The sequence below is a fragment of the Rana temporaria genome, chromosome 6 (genome assembly GCF_905171775.1).
Source record: "Rana temporaria chromosome 6, aRanTem1.1, whole genome shotgun sequence".
Classification (NCBI taxonomy): domain Eukaryota; kingdom Metazoa; phylum Chordata; class Amphibia; order Anura; family Ranidae; genus Rana; species Rana temporaria.
Window position 1 is genome coordinate 75,675,781 of NC_053494.1, and position 16,051 is coordinate 75,691,831.

General features: G+C 47.1%; 1 protein-coding gene across 5 annotated transcripts in view; it reads left to right on the forward strand.

Moving 5' to 3' along the window:
• GSPT1 (G1 to S phase transition 1) overlaps positions 1-16,051 on the forward strand; it is a 525,782-nt gene that overhangs the window by 412,285 nt on the left and 97,446 nt on the right. The window lies entirely within an intron of this gene.

Consider the following 16,051-nt stretch of genomic DNA (forward strand, 5'->3'; position numbering starts at 1 on the left):
CCACACCCTGCTCTAGCAGCCTCAGTTTTTTCTCTGCCTAACGTCAGGAGAGTACAGGTCTAGAGACCTGTACTCTGGAGATTTTTTTGCAATTTTTTTTCGCTTTTTATTGTTTTGTTCCTGCATTTTTGGATCCTGAGATTCTTCTATCAACTGCCGACTGGCTCTTGACTCTTGTAGTCCCCCCATGTTTGGCCATCGAGCGTGTGCCGGCACTCGGCTCAGCTTTGGGTCATCCACGACAGGCCCCATTGCTCCAGGGGCGGCCGGGGAACTTCATGTTCCAGGGCACACATATGACCGGTCTCTATGGCCTTGTCACAGTGTGTCTGGCTGACAGCCATGCCGTTAGTGGACGTTGGTTCTGTCTGGGAAACCTCCAGCCGGTGGTCGCAGGACGGGTAAGTAGTGGCCCCTTGCTCAGGTAAGGTGGTATGGCTGGAATTTTCCCCGGGAGGTCGACTGAGGGCTTGCCCTGCTTTCCTCTCTCCCTTATTTATTCTCCCTCCTTCCCCGTTTGGGTAGCGGCTGTGAGGGGGGGCCTTCTGGGGTCTCTTTATTACCACGTCCGGTGTGTATAGCGGGGGCTGTGTGTGTGTGTGTGTGTTTACATACAGGTTTGTGTGTGCTGCACTGTGTGCTGGGTGCTGTCACTATGGGTATTTTAAACGGCCGCCATTTTGCCGTGGTCACTGTTTATATGGCTCGGCAGCCATTTTCTTGTAGTCCTATGGTGTTTTTTCCTCATACGGCGGCCATCTTGGTTTTCTATTGGCCTTGTGCGGTCGTTTTAGCGCTGCAAAAAGACCGCGAATCTCAGAAGTGACAGACGCAGCGCAGCCAGCTTCAGTGCGCACCTCAGATCTGTCTCAGCTCACGCTGCACCGGGTGGGGTGGTGAGTTTCCTGGGTGCCTCTGCCTCTGTTGTAGCAGCCAGGAGGTGGGTGGTTCTGCCTTGCAGTTCAGGGTGACACAGCGGTGGGGCATTATGGATCCTGAACCAGGTACTTCTGCCCCAGCAATGCTTGAGTTAACCCTTGGTGCCCCTCCCCCTGCCACATCTGTTGAGGCAATGTCGGTTGTCCTGGAGGCGTTTCTCGCCAGGTTTGAAGCGGCTAGTGGCCAGAGGAACTGAGGCTGCTAGAGCAGGGTGTGGGTTATACCCGAGGAACTACGCCCCCTGGGAGGAGCTGCACTGAAGAAAAGTTGTTAACAAGTGTTGTATTTTTGCCTAACTCTCCTGGAAGGAAGCGGATATAACCCTACAATCAAAGGCTGCTGTGTCCGTCCATGAACTCGGAGAAATGGATTTTACGGTGAGTACAAAAATCCTATTTTTCCCCACAGCCTTCTTTTGGTGGTTTTTGATCACCTCTGCCGTTTTTTGTTTTTTTTTGCACTATAAACAAAAAGCAACAATTTTGAAAAAAAAGTTTTAACTTTTTGCTATAATAAATATCCCAAAAAATATATAAAATGTTTTTCCTCCGTTTAGGCCGACATGTATTCTTCACATTTTTGGTGCAAAAATCGCAATAAGCGTATATTGGTTTGCGCAAAAGTTATAGCGTCTACAAATTGGATAGTTTTTGGCATTTTTATCAAAAAAATAAATTAAAAAAAAAATGTATTAATAGTGGCGGGCGATCTGCGTTTGTTTTTTTTATTGTGACTGCGGAATTGTGGCGGACACATCAGGCACCTTTGACGCTATTTTGGGACCATTGTCACTTATGCAGCAATCGGTGCAAAAAAAATGCACTGATTACAGTGTAAATGACACTGGCAGGGAAGGGGTTAAGTATGTCCTAGGGAGTGATTCTAACTGTGGAGGGGCTGGACTACGAGTGATACGACAGTTATCACTGCTCCCGATCACAGGGAGTAGTAGATCACTGTCCTGTCACTAGGCAGAACAGGAAAATGGCTTGTTTACAAAGGCATCTCCCCGTTCTGCAGCTCCGTGACACGATCGGCGGACATAGAGTCCGCAGGCATGGTCACAGAGCTTGCGGCGAGCACGCATGACAAGATTTTCAAAGCAATGTACCTGTACGTTACTTTGCCCACAGGAGTCATTGTCTACATGCAGCGGTCGGCAAGTGGTTAATAGGAGCCGCTTGAGTCGCTCCGACTTAGAAAAAGGTTTCTGCACTACTTTTGGTGCGACTTTGGCACAACTTGCATTGGCTTCTGTTAAAGAAGTCATATGCAATTAGTGCCAAAGTCACGCTGGGATGTCGGCTTCAAAGTCACATCTGTGTGAAACGTGTCTTATAATTTTCAACTCTGTAAACAGAGCAGTAAGTAATTAAACGAGAAGGTACAATCTTCAAATACAGATCCAATATAGGGATTCCAGTTTGTTTCAGTATTAAAATAAGACTGTTCTTGATGTACATTGGTTAACATTTCCATACACGCAATGCTGAGTTTTACAGATATAAAGGGAAGGTGGGAGTGCAATAAAATCCAAAGAGGAGAGGCTGAAAAAGTAATGGCTAAAACAAGTCTAGCTTGGAGGTGAGAAAAAAGCCATATGAGTTAAGAAAAGGGAAAGTACACAATGATTACTAGGAGTAGAAGAGAAGAGCATATTGCAGAAAATATCTTTTGGGCGTACGGAATGGAGAGACCAGAAGCTAAACGTGAAGCTATTTGGAGGGGTTTGCCCCTATAGATGCACTTTTTAGCTACTGAAAGTGTTTAACTACACTAACCCTTTCGTCCAACCTCTTTTATTTACAACCTCTATATATAAATGCAAAACTCAGGTTTTGCATTTAGCACTCTTATCTGTGCGTATGCACAGGTTTGTGGTTAAAAAATTAGTTGGCTGAATTGCCTATAATTTTGGAGGTAAAAGTTCTCTCCTACCAATCATAAGGAGAAGCAAATGTCCTTCAGTTAAGGGCGCTAGTACCCCTGCTGCCACCTTTTCATCTTCCAGGCAGTTTAGGTGCCCACAAGTGTCGAGGCCCAGGAGCAAGCCTCAAAACCAGGGGCAGAAGAAGCCTTGGTTTCAGAAGCCTTCTAGTACTGGGGCTAAGACTCCCTTTTGAAGGGAGGCTTGGCCCCACAGTGTCTCTTTAGGGTACTGGTTGGAGTTTCGGGTTCTTCCACCTTTTTTCTGAGGTCCCTCAAATCAAAAAAAAGAGAGGCTTGTTGCTTCAGACAATCGACCAATTATTGACTCAAGCAGTGATTGCAAATGTACCAGCATCTGAAAATATTGCAGGGTTCTACTCAAACCTGTTCATAGCTCCAAATTGGGCTGTAAGGCCTATTCTGGAGGCTTTAAACCAATATCTAGCTATTCAGTCTTTTTGAATGGAGTGCGCACGCTCGGTAGGTAGGTTTCTACGCTTTGAGATAGGTCACCACTTTGAATTTGTAGCTCTGCCCTTTGGGCTTTCCACAGCGCCTCAGGTATTTAAAAAAGTTCTCAAGGAATCTCAGTGTTTGGTTATCTAGACCAGTGTTTCCCAACTCCAGTCCTCAAGGCACACCAACAGGTCATGTTTTCAGGATTTCCCTCAGATGAAACGGCTGTGGTAATTACTAAGGCAGTGAAACTGATCAAATCACATGTTCAAAATAATGGAAAGCCTGAAAACATGACCCGTTGGTGTGCCTTGAGGACTGGAGTTGGGAAACACTGATCTAGACGACCGCTTGCTCAGGGAGAAGTCCATGCAAAGCTTAAAGAAGGATGTGGGTCTCACAGTTCATTATCTAGAAAACCTAGACTGGATTCTAAATTACCAGAAGTCGGCTTTGGAACCAGTTCAGAAGCTGGAATATCTGGGTCTAGTGCTACACACAGTACAAGCAAGGGAATTTCTACCTGCAAGAAAAATATGCACTGAGGAATTGGGTTCAAGAAGAAACGAGCCATCCTTCCATTCGGCTCTGCGTCAGTTTGCTGGGAAGAATGGTGTCCTCGTTCGAGGCAATTCCTTATGCACAGTTCCATTCCAGGCCATTAAAGCAGAACATTCTGTCAACCTGGAACAAAAGGATGTAAGCCTTGGACAGCAACATGTTTCTGTCCCCTAAGGTTCGGCAAAGTCTCCATTGGTGGTTGCTGGATCAGAATTTGGGGAGAGGGAAGTCCTTTTTTTTTTTTTTTTTTTTTTTTTTTCGGTAAATCGGAAGATGGTGGCTGGGGTGCTGTTCTGGAGGAGTCCGAAGGGAATGGTCTGTCGGAACAAAGCTAGCCCATAAATGTCATGGAGTTACGGGCAGTATACCTTGCTCTGAAGTTCTGATCGGTCCGGCTGAGAGGGTGTCCGATGGTCCAGTCGGACAATGCCACACCAGTAGCCTATATAAACAATCAGTGCAGATCTGTGTGCAATCGGAGTAGATGCTCTGGTGGGACTGGTTTTCCTTGATGTGTTCTTTTCTCCCAATTCAGCTGCTACCACGTATCTTGCACAGGATCCTGGAGGAGGTAATTCTGGTTATATTGGGAGCCCCGGCTTGGCCCAGAACTCAGACATAGTAAAAATGACTGTGGACGGTCCATGGACTCTTCTGGGCCCGCCCAGACCTACTGTCTCAAGGACCAATATTTCACCCTACTTTTACTATTGCTAAAAAGACGGCCTGGCAATTGAAGCCCCGGTATTGATGGATCGGGGAAACTTGGGGCCGGTTTTGTCTACAATGTTTAATGCCAGGAAGGCGGTTACTAGGAATCACTGTAAGAGTTTAGAAGTCTTACATATACTGGTGTGAAACCAAGGAATGACATCCCTAGAAATATGTGATGGGCAGAATTCTCTTTTCTCCAGTCAGTGATAGAGATGAAGCTTTTGGAACAATTAAAGCTCACATTTTGCCTTTATCTTTCTTGTAAATGGCCATTTTTAGTTTTACACCATGATGAAGTGGTGTTGCACCCTCACCTGTTTTTACCAAAGGTAGTTTTGAGTTTTCATTTGAACCAGGACATTGTCCTTGCCGCTTTTTTTTTTTTTTTTTTTTTTTTTTTTTCAGATCCTCGTTCAGCTGCGGAGAAGCTGCTGCACTCCTTGGACATAGTGTGAGTGAGTCTATCTGAAGAGATCAGCACAAGTCAGGACATCAGACTCCTTGTTTGTGTTGCCAGAGGGGGCAAGAAAGGACAAGAGGCATCCATTTCCCATTGCATCTGCCAATAGGTTATTCAGGCCTATGGTCTGAAAGGTTGAGCTCCTCCCTTACAGGTGAGAGCTTGTTCCATCAAGGGTTAGGAGCCCCTTGGGTAATTCACCATCAATGTCAGTGGTTCATGTATCCAAGGCCACTACCTGGCCTTCAGTGCATATGTTCACAAAGTTCTACCAGTGGATGTTAGACCTTTGGAAGATACTGCTTTTGGCCGTAGTGTACTACAAGCTGCTCTGTCTCTTGTGATGTACACTAAAGAAAATAGATTTTTATCCGTACCTGTTAAATCTATTTTTTGGATACATCATGGGACACAGAGGTCCCTTCCCTCTTTTGGGATTTCATTGCTTGCTAAACTGAAGTACTTTCTGTATGCAAGGTGTTGTATAGAGGTGGTCTTCCTGTCTGTTTGGTCTGCCAGTGTCTGTTCCCCTTTAGGTGGCGCATAACCCAGATAGTAATGTTTATAAAGGCAAGCAGTCCCTTCCAGCACAAAGGTCTTCTGTAGGACAATGGTTATTCCAAAACCTGGGCGGATGCTGCCCTCCACACATAGGATGATCCGATTTGACCCTACAAAAACAAAATGTGTGTGTGTAAAATATACATACACTGCTCAAAAAAAATTAAAGGAACACTCTTGAATCAGAACTCCTGGGATATTGATCTGGTCAGTTAAGTAGCAGAGGGGGAAGGTGTATACAGAGGGGGCTGTTAATCAGTTTCAGCTGCTTTGCTGTTTAAATTAACAGGTGCACTAGATGGGCAACAATGAGGCGACCTTCAAAACGGGAATGGTTTTTCAGGTGGAGGTGTCTGACATTTTTTTTTTTCCTACTCATCTTTTCTAACTGTTTTTCACTAGTTTTGCATTTGGCTAGAGTCAGTGTCACTACTGGTGGCACAAGGAAATACTTGGACCCTATAACTCCTCCAGGATAGCACATCAATACGTGTCATTGCCAGAAGGTTTGCTGTATCTCCCAGCACAGTCCCAAGAGCATGGAGGAGATTCCAGGAGACCGGCAGTTACTCTAGGAGAGCTGGATAGAGCCGTAAAAGATCCTTAACCCATCAGCAGGACCGGTATCTGCTCCTTTATGCAAGGAGAGACAGGATGAGCACTGCCAGAGCCCTACAAAATGACCGCCAGCAGGCCACTGGTGTGAATGACTCTGACCAAACAAGGAGAAACAGACTTCATGGGGGTGGCATGAGGGCCCACTGTCCTCTAGTGTGCTCACTGCCGGACACTGTGGAGCTCGATTGCCATTTTCCATTGAACACCAGAATTGGCAGGTCTGCCACTGGTGCCCCATGCTTTTCACAGATGAGAGCAGGTTCACCCTGAGCATATGTGACGGACGTGAAAGGGTCTGGAGAAGCCGCAGAGAACTTTATGCTGCCTGTAACATCGTTCAGCATGACAGGTTTGGTGATGGTCTGGGGAGGCATATCGATGGAGGGACGCACAGACCTCTACAGGCTACACAATTGCACCCTGACTGCCATTAGGTATCGGGATAAAATCCTTGGACCCATTGTCAGACCCTACGCTGGTGCAGTGGGAACTGGTTTCCTCCTGGTGCATGACAATGCCCCGCCTCATGTGAGGAGAGCATGCAGCCAGTTCCTGGAGGATGAAGAAATTGATACCATTGAATGGCCCCCATGCTCACCTGACCTAAATCCAAAAGAACACCTCTGGGACATTGTGTCTCAGTCCATCCAAGGCCCCCAGGTTGCACCTTAGTCTGTTCAGGAGCTCACTGATTCTCTGGTCCAGATCTGGGAGGAAATACCCCAGGACACCATCCGTCGTCTCATTAGGAGCATGCCCTGATGTTAGACAAGCATGTGGGTGCCATAAAAAATACTGAGGACCATTTTGAGTTGTTGCAATGAAATTTCAGCAAAATGGACTAGCTTGCTGCATAATTTTTTCACTTTGATTTTCGGGGTGTCTGAATTCATCCCTCTGTAGGTGGATAATTTTAATTTCCATCAAATGATGTGCCATGCTTTCATTCCTAACACATTACCCAGTCTATATCAGTTTAGATATCGGCATAAGATTTTTGCCCATTGAGATCTGATATGTTTTCAAGGTGTTCCTTGAATTAACAACTGGTTCCATTTGACTGGCACCGTGAGGGGCACTGTGGGTATCCGTTGGTAAAGGGCTAGCACGTGCCATCCTAATTTGGGCACACTAATACTTTTCCTTAGCTGCTCTGTATGCTCGTGTGGCCACCTGATTTCTGTAACGGTGAGGCCCACCCATCAATGCTACTTTGCAAACACTGCTGGGAGACTGCACTAAGCATGTGCGGGTGCCCTGTTGAAATCGGCCCTTTTCCCTTTGGGACACCAGCTGGCCAAGACTTGTTTAGCTGTGTCCCTACATAGTTCAGGCTGCAATGTGACCAGGGACCCCAAAGCCTACAGGTGAGTGGGGCACTAAAAGGCTACCCCTCCCCCCTCTTGGTGCGATTGCTGAAGATGGTGCATGTTGCTCTGCCTTGTGATCCTGGCTAGCATGGCAGATCTGCCACGGAGTAGATCTGGATCAGGTGGACTAAGCTCCATTATTTAAGAAGGCGGTCTTCCATCCCCAAATAAATTTTTGGGGCAGTAAACAGGTTCCTGTTCTCAAAAAAACATCATGTTTTTCACTGCTTCCTTAAATATCTTCATTCTCAGGGACCCTTGTGTCCAAGGAGGAACTCTAAGCTGCCTATGTAACGGTGTTTGATCAGCTTGCAGATATCCAGGGTCTGAGGAAGTGAACTTTTCCAAGGTGGACAATACTTCTGAGGTAACTCATGTGTCTGCGTCTCAAGAGATTGCATTCTCAAAGGTGTTCTGTAAGAACTTTCAGGGCCTTAATGTATCAGGGTTGCAATCTTTAAAAACACTCAAACCACAAAGTTCATTCTGTTGCAACCTTAGGCTTCATGTACTCGAGACATTTTTACAACCTCTCCTGAACGATTCAACTTGACAGATATTAACCCACGTTTAAAATGAGTTACTGCATTTAGAAGTGCTTACAATGCCTGTAAACTCAGCTTCTGAACACATTTTGGCGTTCCATAAAATGCCTGTAAACTCAACTGCCTAGGAACGACCCTTTGTACATGTACTGATAAGATAACATAGAGCAGAGTTTAGGGGCAGTTGGAAAAAGAACTACAAACTACTCCTAAACGTTTACCAGCATCGGTGTACATGAGGCCTTTATACTGAAGGATATCTGTCCAAGTACTGGGCACATGTGCTTGAACAAGTTCTTGCATGTTCAAAACTATCTGCTTCTGCAGGATCAATCAAGGGAGGCCTCAAGGCCAATGTGCAGCAGATGGTGCAAGTACTACAGGCCTGTGGCTGGGTCTTAAATCCCAAGAAGTCAACCTTGGAGACATTGCAACTACTAGAATATCTGGTACTTGTCCTGGACACAGGTCTGGCACCAATTTTCCACTGGGAAAAGCCTTGTACTCCAAGATGTGGGAGTTTGGGTTCTCTGGAATGTGTCTCTAGTTGCCTCTGCATGTGGGGAATGTGGTTGATAGCCTGTACGCTCAGTTGCGTTAACCACTTTAGCCCCGGACCATTTGTCAGCCTAAAGACCAGAGGTGTTTTTACAATTTGGCACTGCGCTGCTTTAACTGGTAATTGCGCGGTCATACAATGTTGTACCAAAACAAAATTTGTGTCCTTTTTTCTCTTTCGTTCATGGATGGACACAGCCTTAATCTTGACATAGTGGGATTAGCTTATCTATCTTTAGGAGTGCCCAGGACTATATCCCCTCGGCCTGCACCAAGCAATTCTGTTTTTTCTGCCTAGTCTAAGGAGAAGACATGGCTCCCTTCAGGCCCATGGCTTGGAGGCTTTTAGTTTGGATTCATTTTTGGGATTTTTTATTCATTATTTAAGTTTCCTGCGATCTTCAATCAACTGCCGACTGGGCGACAGGCTGGTTCCCAGATCCTTATATTCTTCCCAGTTTTGGCCATCGAGTGTGTGCCGACCATAGCTGCACGCTGGGTCGTCCACGACATGCCCGTCGCTCTACGGGTAGCCGGTGAGCTATACACTCCAGGGCTTGCATAAGGACCGGTCTACAGGGCCGAATCGCAGTAGCCTGTCCGACAGTCATCTCTGTTACCATGCGGAAGATGCACTGTCCAGGATGCTTCCAGCATAAACCCACAGGAAGGGTGAGTCGCTACTACCTTGCTTTAGCGAGAAGACAGCTGGGCATCCTTGGAGAGGTGAGTAAAGGGCCTTATCCCCCTTCTCCCCTCCCCGCCCCTCCTCCTCCTAGGCTCTCTGAGCTAGCTGCTGGGCAGGGGTTCCTCTGGGTTGCTTCACTTGGGGAACCATAAGTCACTAAATCAGTGTTTAAGCTGCATAAGAGATTCTGTTTACCTGTGTATCCTGCTCCATGCTGTCGGCAGCCATGTTTGGTGTATCCATGCTGTATTTCTTTACTTGCACAATGTATAAAGCCTCATAAGAGATTCTGTTTTTCTGTGTGTCTTGCTCCATGCTGTTGGCGGTCATGTTTGGTGTGTCCATGCTGTATTTCTTTACTTGCACAATGTATAAAGCCGCATAAGAGATTCTGCTTTCATGTGTGTCTTGCTCCATGCTGATCGACACCCAGGTTGGTGTCCATTCTGTATTTCTTTTCTCACTGGCGGCCATCTTCTGTAAGCTGCATTTTTCTGGTGATTTTTGCTGAGGTGTACTGACTGCTGCATTACTCTGCTGTACCATGGTTTTCTGCCCAGTTGGCCTCTAGTGTCAGATCACCAGCCATTGTACCATGGATTAGACCATTTAAAAAAACAAAAACGGCAGATGAACAGATGCACGCTTGTGACTGAGCAGTCTGAAAGACTGACAAAAATCGCAGCCCCACAAACAGCCTTCGATCCCAGCTTTGGAGAGCACAGATCGACACACACTCTGCAAGCAGCAGCTCTGCTAGCTAGACCATCTATTACGGTTCATGGGTAGTGAGTCCTCTGGAGGGGAACCCCTCGTCTCTGCTGCAGCCAGGAGTGTTGAGTTACTTGTTTGGGGGTCCCTGTGTCAGGTGTGTGGACAGCATGGCATCAGAAGCAGACGCTTTTTCCCCCGAGACGCCTGTGCTGGTAATTTAATGCCCCTGCACCCGATTTATTGGTGGACGCTAGGCGGCAATTCTAGATGCCTTCATAGCCAAGGTGGAAGCCGCACGTGGGAGAATAGGGGCTAGAAAGTGCCCCCTCCCTCCGCCATCTGCTGGGGACAACTCGGATGCGTTGCCGGGTCCAGCTAGCACTTGTGACCCTGGCCCTGAGGTATCTGAAGATGCGGACCAAGAACCCTCTTCAAGAGAGTTTCTTGAAAAGATGCACCTCGCCCCCGATAGTGGACCCTCCTGTGTCCAGATTAAACAAGCTCCACCATACCAGTGGAGGGGGCTCCCACCTTCAAGACCCTGCGGACGAGAAGGCTGAGGCGATCACCCACAATCTGTACACGGTAGTGTGTTGACGGTATGCCCAACCACAGTTGGGGCCCTGGTGTCTGACACGCACATAAGGGGCAAAGATGCTGCTCATTGGGTTACAAGCATCAGGTTTCCTCGAACGAGGTAGCCCTAGCTGACCTACTAGTACAAGGCCAAAAATTCATTTCTGAATCAGCCTTGTTCACTATTCCTCTGCTGGCCTGCGCTCAGGTCAGGCAGTGGTGTTACACAGTCTACTTTTGTTAATATTTGGTCCGCCAACCAATCTTCCGAGAAAGCCCTGATTGACTTGCCCTTTAAGGGCGACAGACTTTTTGGAACTCCCCTGGATGACATAATTAAACATGCTACAGGAGGTAGAGCACTCTGCTCCCACAGTCCAAAAAGGGGAAGGAGCCACGCCGTAGGCAAGGGCTCTTCTTTACAGCACACAAGCGTTTTTTTCGTCCGCCCAGTACGGCGGGTAAAAGACCACAGGCCGATAAGCGCCTGCTCAGGGACTGAGACGTCCCTGGTTTTGCAAACTCAACCTGCAGACAAAGCTACGTCCACATGAAGGTTTGCCCCCACCCATCTCTCAGGTGGGGGGGCATCTTCACGAAATCGCGACCCGGTGGACATCTCAGATCCCCGACCAGTAGGTTTGCCAAGTAGTGTCTTCAGGGTACAAGATGGAGCTTCTATCCTGCCCACCAAACAGATTGCTTTTTCCCTCCAACCGCCAGCTACAACCGACTCGTCAGGAAGCCCTATTTGGGGCAGTTCAAGACCTGCTGAAACGCGGGGTGGTTTTTCCTGTCCCAGTACAGAATCGGTTTCAGGGGTTTTACTCCAATCTGTGCATAGTACCAAAGAAGGAGGGCGTTCGCCCAATTCTGGACCTCAGGGCCCTCAATTGCTTCATGTAGGTATAAGATTCCGGATTGGAATCGGTTCGCTCTGTCGTCACTGCTCTCCAGCCGGGGGACTTTCTGGCATCCTTGGACATCAGGGATGCCTATTTACATGTCCCCATATGCACAAAGCATCAGTCTTCTGCGATTTGCGGTCGGGGAAGAACACTATTAAGTTGTGGCTCTCCGCTTTGGCCTGGCATCGGCACCAAGGGTGTTCACAAAGGTGATTTGCCCCAATTCTCGCCCTACTAAGACAATGTGGCATCGCTGTCGTGGGCTACTTGGACGACCTGCTTCTGAGGGCCGCTTCAGCCTCAGAATTAGAGGTGAGCATGTCTATAACATCAGACCCTCAGACACTTGGGTGGCTACTGAACATTCAGAAGTCAGTAATGGTAACGACTCCATGCCTAGTATATCTGGGATTGATTCTGGACTCCTCAGAGGCAAAGGTTTGCTTCCCTGTGGAAAAGTTGCAGACCCTTCAGGCTGCGGTGTGGTAGTTGACATCCCAGAAGGGTCGTCACTCCGCTTTGCATATGAGTCCCGAGCCTCATGGTGGCCTCCTTCGAGGCGGTACCATATGCGCAATCTCACACGCAAGTGCTACAGAAGGAAATTCTGTCCAGATGGGACAAGCGCCTATCATCCCTGGATATCTAATCAGGGTGAGCCACTTGGTCAGGGCCTCCTTTGTTGGTGGCTGACCTCACCGTCACTTCTGTCCGGGAAGTCGTTACTTCCTTTCACTGGATAGTCATCACGACGGACGCCAGACTTACCGGTGGGGGAGTCTGGAGGGTTCAGTCGACCCAGGGTCGCTGGTCTCCAGAGGATTCCCATTTTGCGATCAAGGTCCTGGAACTTCGGGCGATCAGGCTGTGCCTCTCCACATGGTCTCAGAGGCTACGAGGGCGTCCAGTCAGGATCCAGTCGGACAACGTCACGGCGGTGGCATATGTCAACCATCAAGGAGGAACAAGTAGCTCGGCTGCAGCGTCAGAAGTCTCTCACATCCTAGGTGGGCAGAAAGGAGCATACTGCACTGTCGGCCATATACATTCCGGGTGTGGAAAACTGGCAGGTGGACTACCTGTGTCGCCAGATGCTGGACCAAGGAGAATGGTCTCTGCACCCGGAGGTGTTTCAGCGCCTTTGCACAAGATGGGACACGCCAGACGTAGATCTCCTGGCGTCTCGACTCAATCGGAAGGTATTGATTTTTGTGGCCAAGTTAAGAGACCCATGGGTGGACTCGACAGATGCATTAGTGGTGTCAGTACCAGCTAATCTATGCCTTCCCTCCTCTAAGCTCCTGCCTCTTCTGCTTCGCAGAGGGGATTCCTATGATCCTAATTGCCCAGATTGGCTTTGGCGTCCTTGGTATGCCGATCTAGTGCAGCTAGTAGCAGATGTCCCCTGGGCATCTACCGCTGAGAGGACCGGCTGTCACAAGGTCCCATACTGCATCCTGCTTTACAGTCGTTAGCTTAATGGCATGGCTATTATTGAAAGCCGGGTACTAAGAGACCAGGGCCTGTCGGATTCTGTGATTCCTACCCTGAGGAAGGCTAGGAAGTTATCCTCTAGGAGGATTTTTTATTGCACTTGGGTGGACCAAAGTGCTTGCTTAAGCGCGATTTAAGGGGCAGATATCTGCCCTGGCTGTTTTTCTTTCAGTGACCCCTGGCGAACTCTCTAGAGAACATTTGTACAGGGGGTTCGGCATGTGGCTCCTCCGGTCCGTCCTCCACTACCTCCGTAGGGATTTGAATAGCAGATGCCCCTTGGCGTCTACCACTACGAGAAAACCTGCTGTCGCAAGGTCCCATAGGTCATCCTGCTTACAGTCAATGGCTTTAATGCCATGACCTCCTAGGTGCCTCAGAACCACTGTTTGAGAACATTAGGGAAGTTCCCTTGTTGACACCTTCTCAGAAAGTGGTCTCATTGGTGGCTGTTATGTCAGTTAAGGTTCTGAGCTGGCAGCCTTGTCATGAAAGGCTTCCTGTTGATCTTCCACAAGGATAAGGTGGTGCTGCATCCGCAGCCTTTTTTCTCCCTAAGGTCATTTCGACCTTCCATCTCAAGGAAGACATTGCACTGCCATACTTGTGTCCTCATCCGTCGAATCCTAAGGAGATGACGTGGCATTCCTCGGACGCTGTCCGAGCTCCGAGAAGATACTTGTCTGTTCAGACTAACTGTTTGTTTCGGTGGCTGGTCCCAAGAAGGGCCCAGCGGTCTCATCGGCCACCATTTCGAGGTGGACCTAACAGATCCTGATCAGGCTTACACCATAAAGGGTAGGGCGCCTCCCTATCACGATGCATTCGACCAGGGCAAGGGTGCCTCTAAGTGTTTCTGACATCAAGTGTGTTTCCCAGGTGTGTAAGGCGGCGACCTGGTCGCCCGGTCACACTTTAACTAAACTTACAAGTTGATGTGGGTGCATCGTCGGATGCTTCTTCAGCCGCAAAGTTTTGCAGGCGGCTGTTTAGAGTTACAACTCCTCAGTTGAGGAGCTCTGTTTTGTTTTGGGGTGGATGCTTCCCACCCCTCATTTTGACACTGCTTTGGGATGTCCCACTATGTCAAGATTAAGGCGGTGTCCATCCATGAACGAAAGAGAAAATAGGATTTTATGCTCTCCGTAAAATCTTTCTCCATGGATGGACACAGCACCCACCCCTCTTTGTCTGTACTGCTTGTTACGAACTGAAATGCTTGGTGCAGGCTGAGGGGATATAGTCAGTGGGACCGTGCCCTGGCGGGGCGGTTCTGCTTTGAAGTTAACACTTCTGCCTAGTCACTCCTAAAGATAGCTAATCCCACTATGTCACGATTAAGGCTGTGTCCATCCATGAACGAAAGAGAGTGATTTTACGGTGAGCATGAAATCATATTTTTCCCACAAATAGAGCTTTCTTTTGATGGTATTTGATTGCCTCTGCGATTTTTAATTTTTGCGATCTAAACGGAAAGACTGAATTTTGAAAAAAAAAAGATATTTTCTACTTTTTGTTATAAGAAAAATCAAACAACATTTTAGTCATACATTTAGGCCAAAATTTATTCAGCCACATGTCTTTAGTAAAAAAAAAATGTCAATAAGCGTATATTTATTGGTTTGTGCAAAATTTATAGCGTCTACAAACTAGGGTACATTTTCTTGAATTTACACAGCTTTTAATTTATGACTGCCTATCTCATTTCTTGAGGTGCTAAAATGGCAGGGCAGTACAACCCCCCCCCCCTAATGACCCCATTTTGGAAAGTAGACACCCCAAGGAAATTGCTGAGGGGCATGTTGAGCCCATTGAATATTTAATTTTTTTGTACCAAGTGAATGAATAATGACAAAAAAAAAAAAAATTACAATAAGATATAACTAAATGATATATTGCTCATACATACCATGGTTATATGTGGAATTGCACCCCAAAATCAGGATTTCTAAGGGCACAAATTTTTGATTTCACTCCTCACTACCTATGACCGTTTTGAAGGCCAAAAAAATTCCCAAATAGCACAAACCCCCCCCCCCCCCCCCCAATGACCCTTTTTTGGAAAGTAGACACCCCAAGCTATTTGCTGAGAGACATGTCGAGTCCATGGAATATTTTATATTTTGCCACAAGTTGCGGGAATATTAAAAGTTTTTTTTTTTTTGCACAAAATTGTCACTAAATGATATATTGCTCACACATGCCATGGGCATATGTGGAATTTCACCCCAAAATATATTCTGCTGGTTCTCCTGAGTACGGGGATACCACATGTGTGGGACTTTTTGGGAGCCTAACCACGTACGAGACCCGGAAAACAAAGCACCGCTTTCAAGATTTCTAAAGGCATACATTTTTGATTTCACTCCTCACTACCTATCACAGTTTTGAAGGCCATAAAATGCCAAGATGGCACAAAAACCCCCAAATTACCCCATTTTGCAAAGTAGACACCCCAAGCTATTTTCTGAGAGCCATGTTGAGTCTATGGAATATTTTATATTTTGCCACCAGTTTCTGGAATATGACAAACTTTTTTATTTTTTTGCACAAAGTTGTCACTAAATGATATATTGCTCAAACATGCCATGGGCATATGTGGAATTACACCCCAAAATACATTCTACTGCTTCTCCTGAGTACGGGGATACCACATGTGTGAGACTTTTTGGGAGCCTAGCCGCGTACGGAACCCCGAAAACCAAGCACCGCCTTTAGGCTTTCTAAGGGTGTACATTTTTTATTTCACTCCTCGCTGCCCATCACCGTTTCGGAGGCCATGGAATGCCCAGATGGCACAAACCCCCCCCCCCCCCCAAATGACCCCATTTTGGAAAGTAGACACCCCAAGCTATTTGCTGAGAGGCATGGTGAGTATTTTACAGCGCTCATTTATTTTTGAAAATTAAGAAAATATAAAAAAAAATTCAATTTTCAAATCTTTGTGACAAAAAGCAAGA